A 22,310-nucleotide genomic window follows, 5' to 3' on the forward strand; every position below is an offset into this window, starting at 1 on the left:
CGGCACCGGCCACCGGCAGAGAGCACTGGAGCGAAGAGCTCCCCCCAACACAGACCCGACAACCCCCGCCCCGCCGCCGCCGCCGCCGCCGCCGCCCAGGTCCCGCCCCCCGGAGGCCCCGCCCGCCGCCCCGTCGGGGCGGGGTGGGCTTTGTCTCCGCCTCCCAGCGGCGGAGCCGCGTCCCAGGGGCGGCGGGGAGGCGGGCGGCGGGGGGAGGCAGGGCAGCGGCGGGCAGCGAGCGGGAGACAGCGGCTCCCCGGTCCGCGCCGCGCACAGTCCAATGCCCGGCAGCCCGGGGCGAGGAGCGACTGCGCTTTCCTGCCGTGGCACGGCGAGTGCCTCCAGCGTAGGAGTTTTCCTGAAGCAGCCGTCACACCAGGAGCACTTTTGGTAGAGAGGGAGCAGGAGGAGACCCCGAAATGACTCACCTCCCGAGGCGCGACTGAAGGGGACTCTCTGGAGTGGAACCGTAGTGGAATTTGGGTCTGGAGAGGAGTTGCTAACGCTTTTTTTTTTTTTTTTCCCTTCTTCTTCTCCCTGTTCCCTCCCCTCTTTTCGCCCATCATTGGAAATGAACAAATTGCATTTGCAATTCAGAAAGTAGAAATATTAAATATTCCATCCCCCGGGAAGCACACATGTAGTAATGACAAAGGATTGCAAAGGAGAGAGTGGCTCCAGTTTCCCAGAGCGATCCCCTTAAATGGATTACTAAATGGGACACTACATCAGCTAGTTCTGTCCTCTAGCTGCCTAGATACATGCACCGAAAAGGTACAGTACTCCCCCGTCCGTATCCCTACCTGGTGTTTTGGGGTTGCTCGGAAAGGAAGGCTCCCGGGTCGCCCCTGCAGGCTCGGGAGGAACGAGGATGGTGTGTGGTTTAAGGCTGGCTGCTGCTTTCTGTCTCGACAGCGTTTACAGCGCCTAGGGAGGAGGAGAAGAGCCGCCTGCAAGTGCACACGCTTGCTGTTGCCACTTTCCAGGCATCTCGTGGCTTCGCCTTTCTTTTCTTTTTTTTCTTCTTTTTCTAACCCTCTTCCCCCCAAACTGCTTAACGTCTTAGTCTCCCCCCCTCGGCACGGCTTGCATGCGGGGTGCTTGGGCTCTTCGCCGCTTCCCCGGCCCCGAGCCCTGCTCGCAGAGGGCCGGCGGCAGGGGGTCGCGGCCGCCGGGGCGCCGCGGGGAGCGGGGCGGCCGCGGGACGACGGGGTCGGGGAGGGGGACGGGGCCCGGGCCGGCGCCCGCTCACCCCGGGGCCGCCGGGCATGGTGTGGGGCTGGGTCGGGGGGAGGGTGCCTTTGTTACAGGGACAATGTGGGCGCTTCATGCAGAGGCGTAACCCCGCGGTCTCCGCTCTTCCACGCGGGGTGGTTGGGTTGCGGTTGATTTATTTATTTTTATTATTTTTTTTCCAAGGCTGGGGTTGCGGTTTGGAGGTGGGGGGAAGAGGCCGGGAACCGAGAAAACTTCTTCCGTGGCGCAGCCCCGGGCTTTGTTCGCGATCGCGGGCTGGGGCCGCGGTCTCCCTTCCCCGCCCGCTCCCCGCGGACAGCGGCCGCCTTCCCCTCCGCCCCGGCCCCGGCGGAGGGTCGGGTTGGGGGGTGGCAGCTGCCCTCCCGCAGCCCCGGGGAGAAGGGTGTCTCTCCCAGGGCTGCTCCCCGCCCCTTTCTGTCGGCTGCCGCCAGCCTCTCCCCCGCGGGCCGGTGGCTCTGCCAGCCGCTTCCCGCCGGCTGGGGAGCGCAGACAGGCGGGTTGGCACCGAGCACGGGGGGACCGGACCCGTCGGCGAGGCCCAGCGGGCGGGGAGCATCGCGGGGCGGCCCAGCTCCTCTCCCTCCGCCCGCGCCCTCCCCCTGCCGCTCCTTCAGCCCCTCTCCTCTCTCCGGCCTCGGGAGAGCCGGGCGAAACGGCGGAAAAGAGAAAGTTTTTCTAAGGGGGGAAATAACAGGGCCGGCCGGCACAAAGGACTTACTGTTCAACCAGCCCTCCCGGAGGGGCTGCGGGCTGCCCCGCGGCTGGCGGGGAGGCCGGGCGGGGGCCGGCAGCGGGGCGCCTTCGCGCCGCTGATGCTGAGGTGGGGAGGGATGCTGAGGGGGGGAAGAGGATGATGCCGAGGGGGAAGGATGCTGAGGAGGGGAGGGATTTCACCCTACACACATACACACCCCGTCCCCCGTCTATGCACGGGCAGGGAAGGCGCTCGGCGGAGAGCAAGGTGCGTTAGGAGCCGTGGCAGCGGCTCCACAGTAGCCCCCCCGGGCTGTGCTGCCAGCGGTGCAGGGGCAGATGCGGAGCCGGGGAGCGGCGGGGTGGGGTCTCGGGCAGCCCCCGGGGGCCGGCGGAAGGTCAGCACCTCCCCGCCGAAAAGTTTGGGTCTCCTTCATCAGGCCTGGAGAAAGTACCTGCTTCTTGCGAGGGCTCGGCCGCCCCAGCCCCTTCCTTCCTTCCTTCCTTCCTGCCCGGGGGAGGCGTTTCCCGGGGGTGGCTCCGGGTGTGGGGTTGGCGGGGGAAGAGGGGCTGAGGCTGGAGGCCGGTCAGTCGCAGCGGAGATGCCCTTCTGCCCGCCGCCGCCACCTCCGTCCTGCCTGGCTCTTCCCAGGGTGAGTCGCAAGGCGGTAACCGCTGGGTTTTCTGTCGGCAAAGGACTCTGCTCTTTTTTTTTTTTTTCTAACCTTGACCGCTTGTTCAGAGGGAAATTCGCTCTCCTGTTCCTCTCCCGAGCTAATTGCTGCTTTTGAAGTTTGTAAACATGTGCGTTTGTGCCAGCCTCTGTGCAGCGCGGATCTCCAGCTGCTGTAGGCAGAAAATTATTTCACTAATAGAACGGCAAAAAAAAAAAAGGCTTTAGTGAGCTGTGTAATAAGTTGTAAAATACGCTAATTCCTGACTCTGCAAGGTGAATGGTTGATCGTCCAAAGGGGCACACACGGCTTGCAGGTGCTGTAAGTAATGAAGAGTTAAATCTCCACAACCGTTTTGTGTCACAGGGCTGCATGTGGTGGCTTACTAGTTGACATACATTCTGCTAACTTTTGTTTAGTATCATCCAGTAACGATACTCATTATTAAGCCAACCTCAAAGGTAGTAGCTAGAGGCGTGATTTTCCCCACTGTCTTTGCAAAAAATTAGTTCAGTGACTGCTTTTGGTTTGCATTCATTTAATCTAAGTGTCATCCAGCGAGCCATTCTCATGTAAGTAATCTGTATTTGGCGGGTAAATCTTTTGGCATACGCGTGACAAAGTCCAGCAGAGTCAGGCTCTTTTAATCACAGAACTCAGGGAGATTTTGAGGAGTCTGTGGCATTTCTCTCAGAGTAAGATTTATACAGCTGTTATCATGTTCAGGGCTTCCTTTGCCATTTGTTTTCAGATCAGAAAAGCAAAATGATCTTGCTCTGGTTAACTCCTGTTGGGGTTTTTTTAGTTCTTTTTTTAATGAGACTAATCTAGTGTATTGTGATGAAATTTGGGTCTCCTCCAGCAAATCCCTTTCTTCATGGAATTGCCTTGTATGTGGTTGAAAGCAAATACTAGATTCAGTAAGATCGGGAAGATTTGTCACTCTTAAAAAAGTACAGTTGCCAAGGCAGTTCACTGTCTAGGGTATAATTTTATCTAAAAGGAACCTAGTTTTAATACAGTAGCTTCTCATAAGGGATAAGACAAAGAGAATATATACTAACTGTCTTTAAAGCCAAACAATTTCCTATGCATAAAAACATTAATCTCCGTTCTCCACCACTCTTCATGGAGAAAATCTCTGCCTTTCATGGAAGTTTAGTTCAGGAGCAGAATGCCCAGATGACATTTCTGCTAAATGAATTTTAAAATAGTAGGTAATACTGTAAAGTATATTTGCAACATTTGCTTTTCACGTAGTAGGAATCAGATCCTTGAAGCATGGGTGAATACTTTCAGGGAAGATGAATCATATAGTCACAGATGTTCTATGTGTTCTTGATTAGTGTAGATTAAAACTGTATGTTCTTACTTAACGGTAAAAGCAACCTTATCAACTGAACTCCTACTACTTGAAACAAAAAAAATAATTGGGCAGTAACATCTATGAGAAACATGGCTAGCTAACATCTCTAGCTACTTGAAGATGAAAGTATTAGCCATAGTCCCCTCTTAGTGTTTCTAAATAGAGGATCGCAGTTACTGGGAGTTTAAGACTGAAGAAGGAGGTAGGTCGGGCTAAGGATGAGGAGTTGACTTCATTGTTGAAAAGAAAAAGAAAAAAAGAAAAAGAAAAGGAGAGAGATCAAATTAATGACCTGTGATAAATCCAGAGGACAACTGTTTGCATTAAAAAGGAAGTAGGTGATTGTGAACTTGCTTGTGCATGTTTTGTGAAGGGAAGGGGAAATTTGTCATCTTGTTTTGAAGAGCCATACATAAATACACATGAAAGGAGTTCACATGGTTTACAGCAGGGGAGACATAAAATGTTTTAGGATTAAATTGACCTGAGCTAATACATGCCTCACATCCAACTTGTTTGCAAGAACACATTGTTATACTACCCAAACAAATGTTTTGTGTATAGTACCTGATTCCCATACACTATAGCAGAGTGATGAAAACAAACAACTGGATGAATTCTGGAAAATAATATTCAGCTCTACTACACGCAGCATGTGCTAGAGAAAACGTGAACCATACTAAACCAGAATTTTTCACTATCCTAATTTGATACAGATACTGCAGTATTTTACCTCACATTATTGATTTATTGAGGAGGTAAATCTTTAGCCTTTATCCTTCCCAGTGTCACTCGCCCAAGTAAGCTTTGTTCACCCAGTGAAGCCTTGCTTGCCCGAGTAATTTTCTGAGACTAAAGGCAGTTGCTGAACTATTACTCAAACAGGGACTTTTTTTTTCATACCTAGGCCCCAATCTGAAAATACTGTTCTCTGTTGGCCATCAGTACTTGCTGAGGACCGGAAGGTATGGTGTGAGTACATTCACTCTGGATTGACCTTCACTGTTAAGTCAGACCCAGGTCTCCATGTTACTAAGCAAGTCGCGTCTGACAAATTGTGATAAGCTTTGTCTTGACGGGGCAACAGAAAAATAAGAGGAGTAAGCAATGCTTTTTACTGGTGACCATTTGAGCATTTTATGCTCATTAATTCTGTGTATCGGGATTACTCTGAGATGGGTGAGGCATACACAGAGATCAGTTTGGCAGTAAGATACAGTCAGTATTAGCATGGAGTCCGGCTGCTAATCGGCAGCGTACGGCAACCATGAACAATGTTCAAAGGCAGAAACAAGCAGCTGGGGGAAAGCCCGGGCCTGAGCCTGACACTTCTCTGTAGGAATATTTTTATTTTTTAGCCTGTCACCCCAGTCTCTCGAGTGAGGAACAGCTTAGACGTGCGTAGGGTCTGTGAAGGCAGAAGTGGACTTGACCAGTTCAAGTGCAAACCTGGCAGACCGGAGTTTGCATGTCTTTGTTTTCTTTATGTGCTGTCTTGTGAGAAAACTAAACCATTACCTATGGCCATGGCAATAACTGAATGTTCACATTTATGCAGCGTTAAGGGATCTTGAATTGTCCATGGTGAACAGTTCTTTGGGTTTGGGTCTTGATTGCAATATGGCAAGTATGGCAGCACAGCTCCAAGGCACTGATTTAGGATTTAAAGGGAAGAGTGCCACCTACTGTGTTATAATTATACATATTGCATGTCCCGCGTGTCTTTTGGAGTTCCCAAGCCGCTCATTTGCCTATCCTATTTTAGCAGCTGGAAGACGTGAAAGGATTCGAAATTAAATGTGGTATGGGAACTGAGGGAGAAAAAGAATAGAAAACAGATACTCACCTACAACATCAGGGTATTCTGGAAGTCTTAGGAGGGGTTCATTGAAAGACGGGCATAGAAGCTTTTGCAAGTTTTGTTCCTTCAGACTTTTAAAGACTGCTAACTATTAGTAGTGGGGCCATTGGAAATAGGGAAGGGCATGAGAGATCCATCCCCCCATAAAATAATCATATTCTCAGCTTTCATGTAGCAGATGAACATAAATGAGGCTGCCAGACTCTTGCCCTCTGAAATCTAAAGTTTAGCTCCAGCTATAGTTTAATAAAAAAAAGAACTAGATAAAAAAACCAGCTTTCAAAAAAGGAAGAAGAAAACAAGAAAAACCCAACATGAATTATCCCGTAATTGACTGTAAAACCTCTTGAAGTCTTTCCCGGTGTAGAACTGTAGTTATTTATCAGCCAAAAAGGAGGTGTGTACTATGCTCTGTGTCAATACAGAGTCATTTTTTTATGAAAGGAATTTTTCCCCAAGCCTCAAAGTGTTTCTTTAGTGGCTGAAATAGAGATGTAAAATGAAGTAGATAAACCAGCTATTAACAGAACTGCCAGCTGCTGTATCTCTAGAGTGAAGACATATGGTAATTCACTACATTCAGCGATGACCTTTCCTTTAAAAGTATTGTTAATAATAGGCATTTCTATATAGAGTATTTATACTAGATACTTGAAATTCACGTATCATGGACTACCCCATGCCATTTTTTCAGGTTTTTTTTTAGCTACCAACAAAACTGCTACTGAGGAACTTTCTACAGAAATATAGTTTTACAACATTCATGCAATGCTGGAGTCAAAGAGTTTCCAGGGGCAGATGCACAGCATTGCAGCACATCGTGCGACATGGCAGCATGCGTGGTCTCCTCCATATGGGAAGCCTTTGGTTCCCCTCCCCAGGTAGGCCTGTGCCTTAACTGCAGGGTTATACCCTTTGTGTGATATGGGCAAAAGAACCATTCCTATGCTTTTATGATCTCTGTAGCCAGTTGCCTTTTGTGAGAACTTTATGTTTATGAAAGTGGAAAGAAACAAAGAATATTTTTATTATGCCCTTTCACCTTAGTCTGAGACCATCTAGTGGATGAGAACTATAATACTAGTATTTTTACTGGAGATAATAGTGGAAGTTTGATTATGCACTTTAAAAAAAAGATATTCCTAACCCTCATCAATTTTGCAATTACCCTGACAGACTCAAAGTACTCTCATATATGAATACCCAACACAGTGGGAAAAACTGTGTCCAAATATATTCCTGACTGCAGCAAACATCATTTCTACTTTCTTATCCCCGCCTGCTCAGCTTCACTCAGATGTTCTATATATTGAGTATTCCTACATATGGCTTTGATAGTCAGATGGGAAATTTGCTATGTTGGTTCCTTCACCATTGTTCACAAACATTTATCCGTTTCTTGCACTCGAGGCAGCCGTTCATTGAAATGTTAATGAGAATTCGAACAGTTTATAGTTCTATAGAATATTTTTTTTTAGCAGAAAAAAATTGCTGTTTTGTTGATGCCTTTCAAAATCTACTTTTTATTGGTAGATTGAGATGGATTCTATGCTAATTCCTCCTGCATTCCTGAATTATGGCCTAGCTAGGCACTGTCGCTGGGATCTTCATCTATTAATCATGGAAGCTGCTTTCTTATTCGGTTGCCATAGTTTCAGTGCCTCAGATAGTGTTGGGGTGCCTTGGGAAAGGCTTGAGATATATTCGGACTTGCAAGCCTTGCAGTTATTTTGGCAGTAGTAGAGCTCTGAAGGAACAGAGAACAGCATCCAACATTATTCAGAGTTGGATTAAAAGGGGAAACTTCTGGATATGTCTCTCTGGACCTTGTTATGTGAACATCCAGCTGATATTTACTCCCAAGATTTGCTTTTTGTTTTGTCTTGCTGGTAAAATTGTACACTTCAGAGACTAATGGCTACCTTTTCCCATTGCAAGAGCAAGAAAGGCTTTTCATTAGTTCTGCTGATAAATGGTTGGGTAAATTAGGGCATTTAGGGTTTCCTAAGCAATCCAGGTAATTTGTTTTACGTTCTCTTTTAACCTAGATACATACAGCATGACATCATGTTTGAGACCGAGTTAATGTTTATTGTTACCTCAAATTTAATAAAATGACAATAAGTACCCTTTTGTTAGCTGCAAAGCAGCTTGAATTGCAAAGTAGAAAAGGGGAAGTAAACTTTTTCAGACAGAACTAGTGCTCTTTCAGCAGTGTGTTGTCATTGGCAGTATTTTTTTAAAATAATGTTTCAATATCTGTTCACAAATTCAGCATTAAAACATACTTTCAGAAATGCGTAGCTGTGAGCAGTCAGAAATAGCTTTTTTGACAAATGAGAAAAACGGTAAAGTAGTAAATAGGTCTAACAGGAATGTAGCTGGAAGACTGACTTGTCAATGTAGTGCTGAATAGTAATTGTTTTATCAGTATGTGTAATATAAAATAATGCACGAACATTTTTCACTAAGCAAATCATGGTCTCCTTTTTACTTTCCCATTGAGAAAAAAATTTTCATCACTTCTGTGTGAGCAGGAGTAAGAAATATGTTTTAGCAGATATTTAAATCCCATTTCTTTTGCACTTCACATTACAGCGTCTCCAGAATTAAGTGATTTCCCTCCAGTTCTAATAAACCGATTTGGTTCTTACACAGATAGGCTTCATACGTATCTTCTGTTCACAAAAAAAAAAAAGAAAAGCCTTGAATGTTCACATCAAGCAAAGAATCGTGTTAAAAACTGTGCAGTTTAGATTAAAGAATTCGGTATAATTGGAACTAATCTGGAAAATTAGCCACTTTTTTACTTTCAGATGGTTAACTTGCATTCAAAGATGAGTTTTAAAGCTTTAGCTTGTGTCTTTCTTTACTACCCAATCTTGTCAATTTTTCAAGTGAGATCAACAAGCAGATTGAGAACACGTGCCTGTTATTTGTAATCCACCCTCAGGAGCCCTACCAATGGAACAAATTAAAGTCCAGATATTTCACATGAATTTTAAAGATGACAAAGCTTTGTTTGCTGGTAGATGCACAGAAAATCTGTAATTGTATGGAATTTTCTGTTTTATAGTCTGGCCTTTGCGTACCCTGTTGTATATGCATATTTTACATGAAGCTAATCCCAGCCTTTTTCGTGTTAAACTCACAATGTGCATGTATCTAGCAGATTGGCAGACTGATAGAACAAAATAATTTGCCCTGGCCATTTTGTAGTTCCCTTTGGAATGGAGCTGGTGATGGCATAAGAAAATTGTTGCAATGAAAAAATATCTTAGGTCAAAAGCTGTAGAGGTACAAATTCATTTGCGTTTTTCTTCTCGAAATTTGCACCGTTTAGTTTCAGGTTAGATGTAGAATTGGTCTGCATAGAAATTAATTTAAGCAGTTGTGTAAGGTATGTTTGTAATTTCTTTAACATTAGTTAATGATTTTTATTGCTTATTACTTATTTTTTACCTCTAAGATACAGAGAAGTGTGTAATGCTGATTGTGTAGTCAGTGTAGAGGCCCAGTCTCGTTCCTGTTGGAAAGAGTTTCTGCTGAACACCTCAGCAGCAAGCCCTCACTCCATTTACAGTTCAATATAGTTCTATTTATGGTTGGTCGTACGAGGAGTTCTGCATCCCCAAGCTGCCGAGTTTTAGCATCAGATGTACTCATCTCATCAAGGAAAGAAAATAATAATTTCTGGGAAAGTAATTGTTATACTTGTGTCTTTTTGGCAGTCTTACGGAGTTTGCTTTGCAAATCTTGCATGTGTTGAATTAGCATCTTACTGCCTGAATATTCCTGGAAGGCTAAAGCTTGGCTTGGGCTGCAAGCTCACAAAGGAACCTGTTGTCCTCCCCTTCGACTCCGGGGTGCCTGCAGCCGGTCCCTGGGTGTGGGCAGCATACACCCCTGCCCGCTGTCCCTCTGGATGGGGGGGACTGATGGGAGGGCGGCCGGAGCCCTGTGCCTGGGTTTGCCTGGGAAATGCTGCGGTTGCAATCGGCAGGGGCCAGGAGGATGCTGCTGCACCCTGTCCCAAAACGCCACAGCAAAGAAGAAGATGGGATGGGGTGCCTTTGTGCCATCTGGAGCTGCTTTTACGCCATTTGCCCTGTATGCGGGGCACAGCCCGGTGTCTGTCGCCTGGTGGAAAATAGAGGTTGAGTCCCACGGGATCATCTTTCCTGGGTAAATACTTCACGCCATGAGCATGGCTAAATGCAGCCTGGTATTTGATTCAAAATGTCTTTTTTATTACATAGAGGATCACAGGCTGTTTAACTGCAATCTTGAACCTCAGGTCATAGTCTTCATAGTACTGGCTTTTCATCATAGCTCTCTAATGAAGGAAGGGCATCATGCATTAAAATCAACTTCTGAATTTAGTTTTTTGAATGAACAGAATTTGGTTCTATGTGTATAAACTTTTAATAGTGTTCAACTCATTCTGCTTCTCAATAATTTGTACTTATTAATTACAAATGCAAAGCTTTTGCAATTGCAACTTACTGATCCTAAGCATATTAATCAGAAATGACCAAAGTTAAATGGATTTTTTAAATTTGCTGTAGTCTGTTAGAGGAGGGCGATTATATAACATATTTTTAAGAACTGTGTCCATGCAGTTAGACTTTCCTCTACAGGAATACATTGTGCAGAATTTTTTTTGTTCTTGGAAAGGAACTACAGAGGAGAGTCTTTTCAGGTTTCACGAAGAAGTAAGAACATAAACTTTTTTCTAATGATTCTTTGGGACGCTTTTTTTCTCAACCGGTGAAATTATTCTTGAATTTGAATAGGAATTTGTTTTTCTTTAAAAAGAAGTTAAGAACTGAGTCCTTAAAGAGCTGTTGTGGGAAGAGGAAAGATTTTTGCATGAGCTACTACACTTTTTCATTATTATCTGCAAGGTGTTTCCTTTTAATTCTGTTGTAGGGAAGTTCAGCATGTTCAGATACACCGATTAATTCCGTCACGAGACGCGTATATTGTAGGGTGGTGTCGTCTTTTTTGCTTTATCCTGTTCTAAGCATAAGACCTAGAGATACTGCCAGAACACTTCCTTTCCCAAGATAACCAAAAAAAAAAAAAGAAAAAAGAAGATCCTGTTCCTGCTCAACATCATGTATAGTCCAAAAGTCAAATTTAGCCATCCTGAAGCGAACAGCCTGAAGGTGTGAGATGAAGGCTGGTGTCTGACTGGCTGACTGTGAGAATAATGCAGTTTTGATTTGTCAGAACATTTTTCTTAGAATACTACATACATGCGTTAAAGCATCTAACAGAGAAAAACTTTGAAAATCTTCAAAAATAAAAGGCAAAGTGTGGAATAAAATAAGTTCTGTGACACACAAATTCTAATTCCTTTTCAGCGCATCCTTTACATGTTTGACCAACTGGTTTTGTGTTCATCTGTGTTTGTGTCATAACCTCTCTTGCTAAAATCCTGGAGATAACATTATTTGCAAAAAAAACCCCCAAGTATCACCCAACTCAAGTTTTGTTTATGTGAAAGAGCAAGTTCGGCCAGGCCCTTTTTGGTAACATGTTGGTGCAACTAAATGCTGGTGATGTGCTGCAGAAGGGTGGAAAATGTAGACTCTGTGAGACTGTTAATGTTGGAGAAGGGTTCTGCAAGAACGCTTGCACTGATTTACCTTGAATAGCAGATCAGTTCTTTAGACTTTTTTTTTTTTTTTTTTGCTATAAATGGTCAGTAATCTGTTTTAGTTTGAAAGAGATGAAAAAATTCGTTGTTGGCCCAGTCAAAGAACTTAAAGAACTTTCCAAAACCTGCAACACCTATGTGGATGCTTACACCACTGTTTCTTTAGAAGGACTAATCCTGACCTCCTTTGTGCCAGGCTCCCACGATCCAAGTATCTGGATTCTCAGCCGTAAACCTCTACTCAAACAAGTTGCCTTAGCTTACACGAATAGGACATCAGAACCAATTACATGGCTCACGTAGATAAGTGCAAAGGAACTGGGCTGAGGCACAAAAATATGGGTTAGCAGGATCTAACTTTTCATCTGTTAACATCAAACAGAAAAATGAGGGCACGGTTTTGCTTCAGATTGCAGGTCCGTATTTCTTTCACCAGGCATGGGATTTGTCTAGAAAAGCTAACCTCGGACTTGTTCATATCAGTGACATAAACCTTGCTGACTTCCATAGGAGTCATTAGTTACTGAAATACAAAATTTTTGGAGGAAATTAACTCACGAGCAAATTAATATCAAAAACATCAAGAAGGCCTTGCGTTGTGACGGCATCTGCACATTGAATTGATATTGTTGCTTCAAAGAGTCTAGTACTGGAAATTTTTCAACAGTAAACCATCAGAGAACATGTTAGTAGGGGGGCTGGAGTGCTACCTCGCAGCTGTGCTGCCTACTTCCAGACAACCATCGTATGACAGCCTGCTCTCACAGCTACCCGCGCTTAAAAAACAGGGTTGTGTAAGAATGAAGACAACACGTTTACCAAAATAACATTTATGGGGGGAGGGCCTTAAAGCTTTCAACTGGTGGAATTTACCGAGAGAGAGAATCCATTGCATTTTCATTACATTGCATGTCAAAGCCTGGAAGAGGGCAAGTAACTTTTCTTACCGTTACATAGCGGCCTTAGAAATTGCTGCAGATTTCAAGAGAAAAAGACCTTTCACCTTTTGACACAGTTTCTAAATGCAGGGGTACAGCTATAACTAATAGTTTACTGCTTAGAGAAACAGAAGAGGTTGGTCACATGTTTTTATTCTGAAAGTGAGAAATGCGCCTCTTTTAATCTTTTTCCGACAGGCTGTTCAACTGGGCTGTTAACATTGTGAAACCTAGCAGGAAAACGCACTGTGCTTTTTCCTTTGCATGTAGCCTGCCCTCTTGTGTTTCAGAACCTCAGTGCAGACGCTTCAGGCGTCCAGATGATAACTATGGTAGCGGAAAACATGGAACAAAAACAGGAAATGATGGACACAAGCCATGCTCGTGAAAGGCACTGATTTTGTGCGTGTGTGTGTTGTCTTGCTGTTTGCAGTATAAGAAGCAATATAGTTTTCAGCTTTCTTATGCAGAGACAAGAGACATTAGAAAGTGGGTTAGCCAAACTGATGTGCAGAAAAGCTCTCGGAGTGAATTTGCAGCGATGGGTAAAGGCCGTAATGCATATGATTAAAGTGAGACATGCTGCCTACACAAGGAATTGCTAACAAGATTCTTTCACAGCTTTCATGTCTCAGCCCTCCTTTTACAGAAAATAAATTCATGTTTAGTTTCAGTGGTTGCACTGTTTTGCTCAGCCCTACAGGATAGATAAGACAATCAGACTATACAAGTGCAACCATTTGAACACAAAATAATACAATTTGCACTGAGCAGAAACCGTGGCTGTGCATATTAGCAAAACGGTGTTCCAGGTTAACATTCGCTTGGTCTGTCTTGAGCTCCTGTTCTCTTACTGCTTAGTTCTTTACTAATCACAGGGAAGGGAGGCTAAAAGCACAGATTAATTTAAGGAAAATTAGTTGGGTATTTCAGAGAGAGGGGAAGACAGAAAGAGATTCCATGTCCTTTAAACATTTTTTTTTTTTTTGCTCCTGTTCAAACAAGAGGATAGAAATTGCTTCAAGCTATTTAATAGTTTTTGGCAGTAGTTCTAGCACTTCCCCTTGCTTGCATGAAGTGTATTTTCTGTAGCTCCAAAGAGTATTTAAACACACTCTTATGTTTAAAGAACTTCCCGAATTTAGAATTATATAAAGTTTTTGCAAGATGCAGAAAAAATAGACTGCAGCAGCTGTATGTTGTCCCAGTATTAAGAAGAATAAAGAAATAGTAATTCAAGAAATTCTTTATTTTAAAGTAACTTAGAAATCCGCTAAAAATGGGTTTGAGCCACGAATTTAAGGCCATTTTAATTTTCAGTTTTCCAATATTTTTTTAAGTTATTGAGAAATAGTGTGCATTTGGGTGTGGATTTTGCCTCAGGTCAGTCCCATGTGGTCAGTGCTTATTTTAAACCATTTCACTAGTGTCTTGCTTGAGACACAGCATCTTTCAGTCTTCATTTTCTTAACAATAGTCATATTATGGATCCGGAACAGCTAAAATGCAGATCCTGGAAGTGGCTCTTTTAGCCATCCAAGAGGTACTTTTGCGTTAAGGATTCAAGCCCAAGTGCTCAGGTCTTAACAGAAAGAACTTGCCAGGGTTAGCATGTTTTGGGGGGTTTTTGGTTTGTTGTTTTTGGCGTTGGGTTTTTTTGGTTTGTTTTTGTTTTTGTTTTTCACTTCGAAGCAAGATACCCACAGAAAGAGTTTTATATGTTTGGGGTACTTCTGCTTCCACTCCTGCTGATCCCTTGAGACCCACACAGGCTGAGAAATCAGCAGGAGGGCGCAGCTGGCTGATCAAGACGCCTGTGCTTATGTGCTGATTTTGAGGCTCTTGACTTCCCATGTGGCTTTAAATTTGTGCCTCCCCTGCACCTGTTTTACCGGGGTATGGTGGACTCCCATCTGAGGAAGACCTTTCTGAAAAGCTGGCGTGTTTGTATTTGCATCCTGCGATTGCTCTATGGACAGGTGCTTGCTTCTAACCCCAGTTCACACCTCAGCCTTAGATCTGCAAGCCTGCAGGGGGTTTTACACAAAGCCTTGGGTAGAAAGCTGCTGTCAAGCAGCTGGCATTGCCTGTAAGGAAGGTGATGCATTCACAAAGAAAGCACTCAGTTCTTCAGTCTCATCTGATCAGGTCTCACTGTTGTTTTTTTTTTAAAAAAAGTGAGTTGTGTGTGTTTAAAATATGTCATGGCTAAAATGTCTAGAGACTTAGAACAAAAACAACTCACATGCATATACACATAAATCAGATGTGCCGAAAGAATTATGGAAGACTGTAAAATTTCTCTTCTTGGGTACATTGGGAAGGTGATGCACTGGAAATGCATTGGTGATGCGTGGAAATTAATTTGCAAATAAAGATGTTGCCCAATTGCTTCACTCACACTTGTTACCCACTGGTAGATCAGACTTTTCAGACCAGGCATTTGTTTATTTAGATTTCTACTCTGTGCGAACTAGTAACTTCATGTTTGGAGAAGTTAAGAGTGGAAGCCTCCAGTTCTCTTCAGTACAAACCACAGACCCTGTAGGCACCAAGCCCATCTCAATCATCACTGAATAGCCTGGAAAATAGGGAGATTGTACATTGGAGAGGGCATTGGATTTTCAGTGTGACCAACACAAGGTGTGAGGAGAATGTGTTGTAGCACCAAGTCATCTTGCCGAGAGTGGTGTCCCAGCAGCCCTGGCTCTGTAGACACACTGCCAGCTCCAGCTCAGGTGTCACCCATCGGTTCAGACAAGGAAAGGTGGTTTCTGCAACTCTGTGGTGAAACCAGTTAGGATGAAACAGAAGGTGCCACTGAGTGACAAGGTGGCTCATACTAACTAGACAGATTATCTTTTAAGAAGTAGGTGGGATACTCCATAAAATACCATGTTACGCTCGTGATGGAACCGGTGATCTCCTAGGAGCTCTGCAGTATTTCCATTGACATCGACAGGTGTGAAACAAGGACACTCTCTTTGGCCACAGCTTAGAAAACACTAGGACGTCTTAAAGTCACTGCTGTCATTCTCTGCTTTAAACTCCATTGCAAATTTATGTTATAATGTGAGATATAAAAAGATTAAATGTTTTTCTGGAACCTGCAAGACTAAATGGAAAATTAAGAACAAGATGTCTCCCTTAACTGCAGGAAAAATCCTTACTTTTTATCAGTTTAAATGAGACCACCTTCTTGAACTGAGTACTTCATACCTAATGCATATTTTCAGCATTAACTCAGCAGGCAAAAGATGGGAAGCTGTGTTGTCCTGCTGAAGGATACATTGGAGGAGAATAAGTAATAGAGAATTTATCTACTTCAATATTTGTGGTGTCTTTGAAGTGTTAATAATATTTGGAAAAGTTTGTGTGTCAGGTTAATGCCTGCTCTGAGAGCTTGTAAGAGAGATTGCAAGAACGCTATGAATAATTTGGAGATTTTTTTCCCCCCCATAGCAAAACCACTAAGATGATCTAGGTTGAGGTATCGCTTTATCTTGACCACATTTTTTTGACTGAAGCTTCACGCAAAATATTTTAATGATGAGAAAGAAGTTTTTGAGAGGTGCTCCCCATCTAATTAAGTTCAAGTTAAATTTATGGAGGCCTATCAGTGCTTTTGGTGTGTGTAATCTCTCAAAAACATTATCTTTGAAAAGATAACATCATGACCGAGTAAGTCAACAACCCTTGAAATTATGAGGGGATACAGCTGTGGTACCGTACTGCTCTTGCTGGATCCCAACTACGCCCACAAGCAGTGGAACAAACACAGATACATAAAGTAATTTTTAAGGAAAAAATGGCTATAGGGAGCAAGGAAAGTAGGTATAAGGTTGAGAGTGAGGGGTGGAAGGTTTCTAGAAACAGAGGGATTAAGGGAATAGCTGTAGGTGTATAACCATATTGGTACCGAGGGATAGCCAAAGTGCTGAGGTATGGGAGGGAAGGGCAGGATGAAAGTGCAGTTATTTCATTGCTCTCTCTACCTTACAAACTGGCAGTATGCCGTGGGACGATTCCTCTCTGATGAGCTGTCATCGTCTGAAGTATATAGGAGGCTTGGAGTGGTAAAACCAGATGGCACACGGGAGATGCAAGTGACATCATTTGTCTCTCTGCCTGATTTCTTTACCCTTCGTACAGGATTCAGTAGGTGGAGAAGGAAAAAAGCCCAGATGGGACTCTCCTCTGTCCCCACACTCTCCTCCTTGCCCCTGGGAAATCTCACGAGACTCCTTTGACTCCTCTCACAAGCTATTGGTAGAGAAAAGAAGATTTTCCATCATTGCTGAGCGTCTTGAGTGATTGGCTTGGAAAAGCGTTTGTTTTTTTTCTGTGCGGAAGAGAGATTGACACGTAGCAGCGCAGAGAGAAGAGGCACAGAAAAGAAGTACAGTAAGCAATTTTGTTGTAATAAATTTTGGGCAAAGAGGTGGAAGGAGGCTTTACAATATGTGTGTTTTGAGGGAAGCTGCTCATGGGCTGTATGATGTTCTTGCTGCCAGGCCAACATTGAGTTGACGTGTTTGCAGCCGTGAAGGAAGGGCATTGGCATTACCCTTTGCAGCTGGCTGGTCAGCTGTCTGAAACAAGTTCGTGGCTTTTGGCCAGTTTCCACTGAACTAGTAGAACTTCCTTTAAAAAAAATCCCTGCACCTGGCACTGTTTAGGAAAATTGTCGGTAGCGTCAGTGGGGAAGCAAAGGCCTAGCTCAACACAGGTTAAAAACCCTAAGAGTTAGATTTGATATATTATACCTTTTGAAAAAAGAGAGGTTTTGTGGGTGGGGAAGGTAAAGGGAGAAGCGGGTGGCTCTGGGGGCAGGAGGCCTCCAGGTCTCTGTGGTACCCAAAACGCTTGCTGAGGTGAGCAGGACTTGTCTTTGTGCAGGCAACAAGCATAGGGTTGGTCTTTGTAGTAGGGGAAGAATAACATTGGCCAAGGATCGTCATTTTAAGGTGTGATTGTCACACTGCGGCTGTAACTGCTGATGTGCCAGGAGCCGTGTGAAGTTCAAAGCCTCTTTTCCAGCTCCGGACCAGGATGTCCGCAGAGGAAAAACCTGCCGAGCCGGCTGCTCTGGAGTGAGCCAGGAGTGCAGCGTGCCGGCCAGGTAGTGCCAGGAGGCAGGGCAGTCTGTGTGGCGGCTCTGCCTACGTCATGATGAACGTGAGCAATCTGGTGTTTGTCACAGGTCTTAAAACTATAACCGAGTGTAAATAAAGAACCCTGCTGCAAGCGAGCAGCATTTTTTTAGCGGTTTCCAGGAATGAAATCAAACCTTAACTGCGAGGGAAATATTCTCTGCCATATTCAAAGTTTGTGTACAGAACTTTTCAAATAAATGCTCTGTAAAAATGATTTAATTCTGCTGTGATTATGAACTTTCACAAACACAGTTTCACGTTGCTCTCTTAAATAAATTTGATTAGTAACAGCTGTGACTCCTCAAGTCCCCCAAATTTTATTTTCTCAATAGAAAAGAGTTGAAAAAAACCCCTCAAATTATTTTAAATGAAGACTTTGTTTGTATTTTAAGCTAAAATGTGCTTGACAACGTCCCAGCAATAATTAGGTGGACGCGCTCCTGCTTGGAGAGGCTGCAACGAGCTGCCTTTAGTCCAGGCAGTCTTTTCAGTTCTTGGAGCACTTTGTCGGTATTAGTTGCTGCATGCTGAACAAGTACTAAAATCTTAGCTAAGTTACAGACGTTGCTGCTCAGTGACAGGCTGTTTGAATGAGGAAGCAGGCTGCCGTGGCTGCATTGTGAATTTGTCGTCCCCCCCCGCCCCTCGCCGTGCAGACTAGGTGCAGACACTCTCCCCCCTCCCACACACACATGTATCGCATATGTTTTCTGATGGCAGTGTTTGTTTACCACCCGTGTCCGTGTTGGTTTTTTCACAGTGCGTAACCCGGCGCAGCGTGCACAGTGGGACAAGACAGCGTTCGGATGCTAAGGACATGGGTTGCCTTTCCCACCCGCTCCTCCCTCACGCAGAAAATACACCCGGTTAACGGGGCAAGGACGTTCTCTGCCGGTTGTGCTCTGGGCTATTGAATCCATTGTTTGGCTTCTCCCCAGAGAGAAGCAGCGTTTCGCCTTTGTTAGTGGACAGACTTCCCTGTCCCCAGTTCTGTCATCTACTGCTATCGCTGCCAGCACCGGGCGGCTTTCTGCATGTGTGATGGCAACCTACTTCTCCCAGTCCTTGATGTGAGCAAGGGCTGCAGGCAGGCTCTCCGATACAGCTCTTCTGCTAATGAGCTTGTCTGCTAATTAAATAGAAAGACGAAGTTGGCAATGTCTTTGATATTTATTCTCAGTGCAGCCCTTTTGACTTGTTTAGAGTTTCAGGGTGGTCTTGAGGGAAGAGATTTGGTAAGCAATTGCTGAGTTTGTATTAAGCTTTATCAACATTGAGATAAAGTTTGTAAAATATGGTTTTGTTCCTTCTAAGCCAGATAATGCAAGGCAATTTAAAAAGTAAAGCCCGACCCAGACCAAACTTACAATTTAGAAGCAAAAAAAAACCCATGTGGGAAAGGCCTTTTGTGAAATTTAGTAGTGTTTTTGTATATGCCACACATGCTCAGTGACATCCATGATGAATGACAGTCAGAGGTTAAGTAGCATTTATTACACACTTTTGACCACCTTACTTGCACTTTGCTTCCTAATTCTCCCTCAAGATTACTTTAACCATTTCAGCTTTCTTGAACAGCTTCAGGCTGCTGCCGTTTTATGAAAGTGAAAAAAAAAAAAACCAACCCAAAACCCAGCCCAGGATAGGAAGGTTGCCTTTTTACCCAGCAAATGAAGAGTGTCCTATCTAGAAGTACGTTTGCCAAAGGTAAAACACATTTTTTGCTGAGGTAGGAAAATAGGTTTAAAGCTGAGATCCTCTGATGTGGCAGGGTGAGAGGCAGATGGCTGGACCCCCAGGTGATTTGTGTCTGCTCACTCACTGCTCCCTATCAAGCATCACTGCTCCACAGTATGCAGAGCAGGAGATTTCCATACCTCCAAGGAGAAACACGCTACTTGCCTCCTAGTTGTGTGACTTATGTAGGTATCAGAATGTAAAGCAGTAATGTGCCTAAAAAACCCTAGACTGGGTCATATCACGGTTTATAATTTTTAATTAATTACTGTTTTTTTCTTCCTTCCTTCCCCTCTCTATCCACCTCTGTAAATAGGTGTACTAGCTAGCTAAAGTGCCTAAGTGGGATATTCACAAAAATATATGAAAAATGGTACAAAGCCATAAGACAATTTAAACATGTGAAATGCTACAAGCATTCCATATGTTTCTTCTGTTCGTGGCTCTTCTCTGGAGGTTTGTTGACCTTTGTTGCTAGAGATGGGATACCAGGGTAGGTGCACTTTGGGTTGTAACAGCCAATATGTCCATTCCAATGTTGTGGTGGTGTGGGGAGTTTCGGATGCGTGCCTTGGTCTGCTGTCCAGGCAAAGAGTTACTGGTGGAGGTTTGTATGCAGATTGAATGAAAAAATTCTCTTTGCTGGGGTCAGGTCAACAAAATAATAAAGGAAAAGCTGAGATAACCATATGCCACCTTGGTGATACAGTAATTTTCACGGACATTCTGTACAGCAGAATGATTCATGACTTCCCACGGTTACTTCATAGTGCTAATTTCCATCCCAAGAATTAAAGGACTGCTGGTCTGCTGGTATCAACTAGTACCTGAGAGATAGTTCTCTTTGTAACCTTTTGGCAGTCCTGGTTAAGTGTTGTTGAATGTGTGGTGACCATCAGGCTAGACGCTCATTTCATTTGCGGTCATTAAATGGAAACAAGTGCTGCTTCCGTCTGTGTCTTCCGTATGAGAAAATTGCAGGTTCAGAAATTGGCATTAGGAATAGATTGTATTAGAGAGATTACGAAAATCTGCAGACATTAAAATTTGTGTTCAGGTGAAAGGTGTTGAAGGATAGAGGTATGTTATATGGGATGATCTCCTTAATTATTTCTTGGTGGTTCATGAATATTTAGTATGTATGAGAACTGATCTAGACATTGTAAAGTAAAATGGAAATACAGCTAAATAATTTTTCTTTGATTATGTAGAAGAGGATGTGAGTTAATTATCAGAGACCTATTTGCAGGCTGTACTTGGGAGAGTTGGACTGTCAGGGAAGGCACTGTGGGTAGAGGTGTTATCATTCTGATCCCTTCAGTTATCATGACTTGGTTCTAACCACTAAATACACTGTCTAGTTTTTTCAAAACAGAAAAAGATATTATTTTTTCTATATAGGGACATGAAGATGTGCAATATTAATTACCTGCTCTGTGTTTTTAGTGGAAATTCTAAAGAGCAATCCATTTTATTACTTTGCGTAATAATAAAGGTTAACGCTGAAGGGAATGTTCTACTGGAGATGCATTTGATCACTTTCCATCTCTTACAAATACAGAGATTTTAATGTTTTATTTTCTCCAGGGCTTTGCTCTGACGGCTTAGCTTTGTTTGCATCTGTGGAGGCTTAAAGGAGATGTCACGACTTTCAGAACTGCTGAATATTCAGGAGTGCCTGGTGCAGTCGATGGCACTGGCAGGTGCAGCACACTTGCGAAGGGCAGGCACCAGGTCTGTGCCTTTTGCTTACCAGAATAGGCAGAACAGGTCTTTTCTTTGCTTCTGTTGATGCAAAATCCCCATGGACTGTTGGCATTGGGTGCCGCCATCCCGGCCTGCTCTGCCCCTCACCTGGCTCTGCCGGGTTGCGCCGAGCTCTGCTCCAGGCCCACAAGCAGCTCACCTCTGTCTGCAAGAAGTGGTGCTCGAAAAGCTCGGGTTTTATCGGTGATTTGAATTCCTCAGCCTGGGTCTGACAAGGGGCAATGAAGTATGTCACCGAGTCTTTCGTAACATTCAGAGGAGAGTGGTGTTTTTCTGGAGTCACTGGAAAAACGAAGAGGCACAATGTTGCCGAGCTCTACTGGTCAGGTCTTCAAAAATGAGGAAACAGGGAAGCTTGCAACTCAGCCCGAGGGACTGAAGAGTTGCTTTCTGACTTCTAGAAATTCATTTGCTATCGTGATTCCAGAAACCAGAGCATCAAAGGAAATACCCAATGTTATATAGTCTTGTGATAAAAATTGAAGGAGTTAGCAACACTGGCACAGAGGAAAGCTTTTCTTTAAAGGTATAAATACATGTTGCATTGGCTGGCAAATGATCTACTGTTGATTCTTATGTTATCTTCATAGAATCATAGAATGTGTTGGGTTGGAAGGGACCTTTAAAGATCATCTAGTCCAATCCCCCTGCAGTCAGCAGGGACATCTTCAACTAGACCAGGTTGCTCAGAGCCTCATCAAGCCTGGCCTTGAATGTCTCCAGGGGTGGGGCCTCCACCACCTCTCTGGGCAACCTGTGCCAGTGTCTCACCACCCTCAGTGTAAAGAACTTCTTCCTAATGGCTAATCTAAACCTACCCAGCTCTAGTTTAAAACCATTGCCCCTTGTCCTATCACTACATGCCCTTGCAAACAGCCCCTCCCCAGCTTTCCCGTAGGCCCCCTTCAGGTACTAGAAGGGGCTATAAGGTCTCCCTGGAGCCTTCTCGTCTCCAGGCTGAACAACCCCAGCTCTCTCAGCCTGTCTTCATAGGAGAGGTGCTCCAGCCTCAAAAAGGTTTGTGTCTTTGTTAGGTGCCACTTTACACAAAAGATGACTTGATGAGTAAAGAAAGAAAGAGCTTATAAACTTTGCTGTTACTGTTCATTCATTGTCAGGTATATCAGAGTAAACAAGGAGATGTTCCCTGTGAGCAGACAGCATGTGGAACTAATGGTGTGCCTCCAGACTCCAGG

The 22,310-nt window shown here is 44.1% G+C and overlaps 1 protein-coding gene across 7 annotated transcripts in view; it reads left to right on the forward strand.

Annotated features, from left to right (window-relative positions):
• The first annotated feature begins 208 nt into the window (after positions 1–208).
• SEMA6A (semaphorin 6A) overlaps positions 209–22,310 on the forward strand; it is a 118,380-nt gene continuing 96,278 nt past the window's right edge. For 3 of the 7 annotated variants that reach the window (XM_074569486.1, XM_074569488.1, XM_074569490.1), the window contains exon 1: positions 209–774. The gene's annotated coding sequence lies outside the window, so the exon portion shown is untranslated. Of the gene's footprint in view, positions 775–2,188; positions 2,219–2,516; positions 2,604–22,310 lie in introns of those variants that run through there. The other 4 variants (XM_074569493.1, XM_074569492.1, XM_074569489.1 and 1 more) reach the window with 4 other exon arrangements.

This window comes from Larus michahellis, chromosome Z, assembly GCF_964199755.1.
Source record: "Larus michahellis chromosome Z, bLarMic1.1, whole genome shotgun sequence".
NCBI classification, from domain to species: domain Eukaryota; kingdom Metazoa; phylum Chordata; class Aves; order Charadriiformes; family Laridae; genus Larus; species Larus michahellis.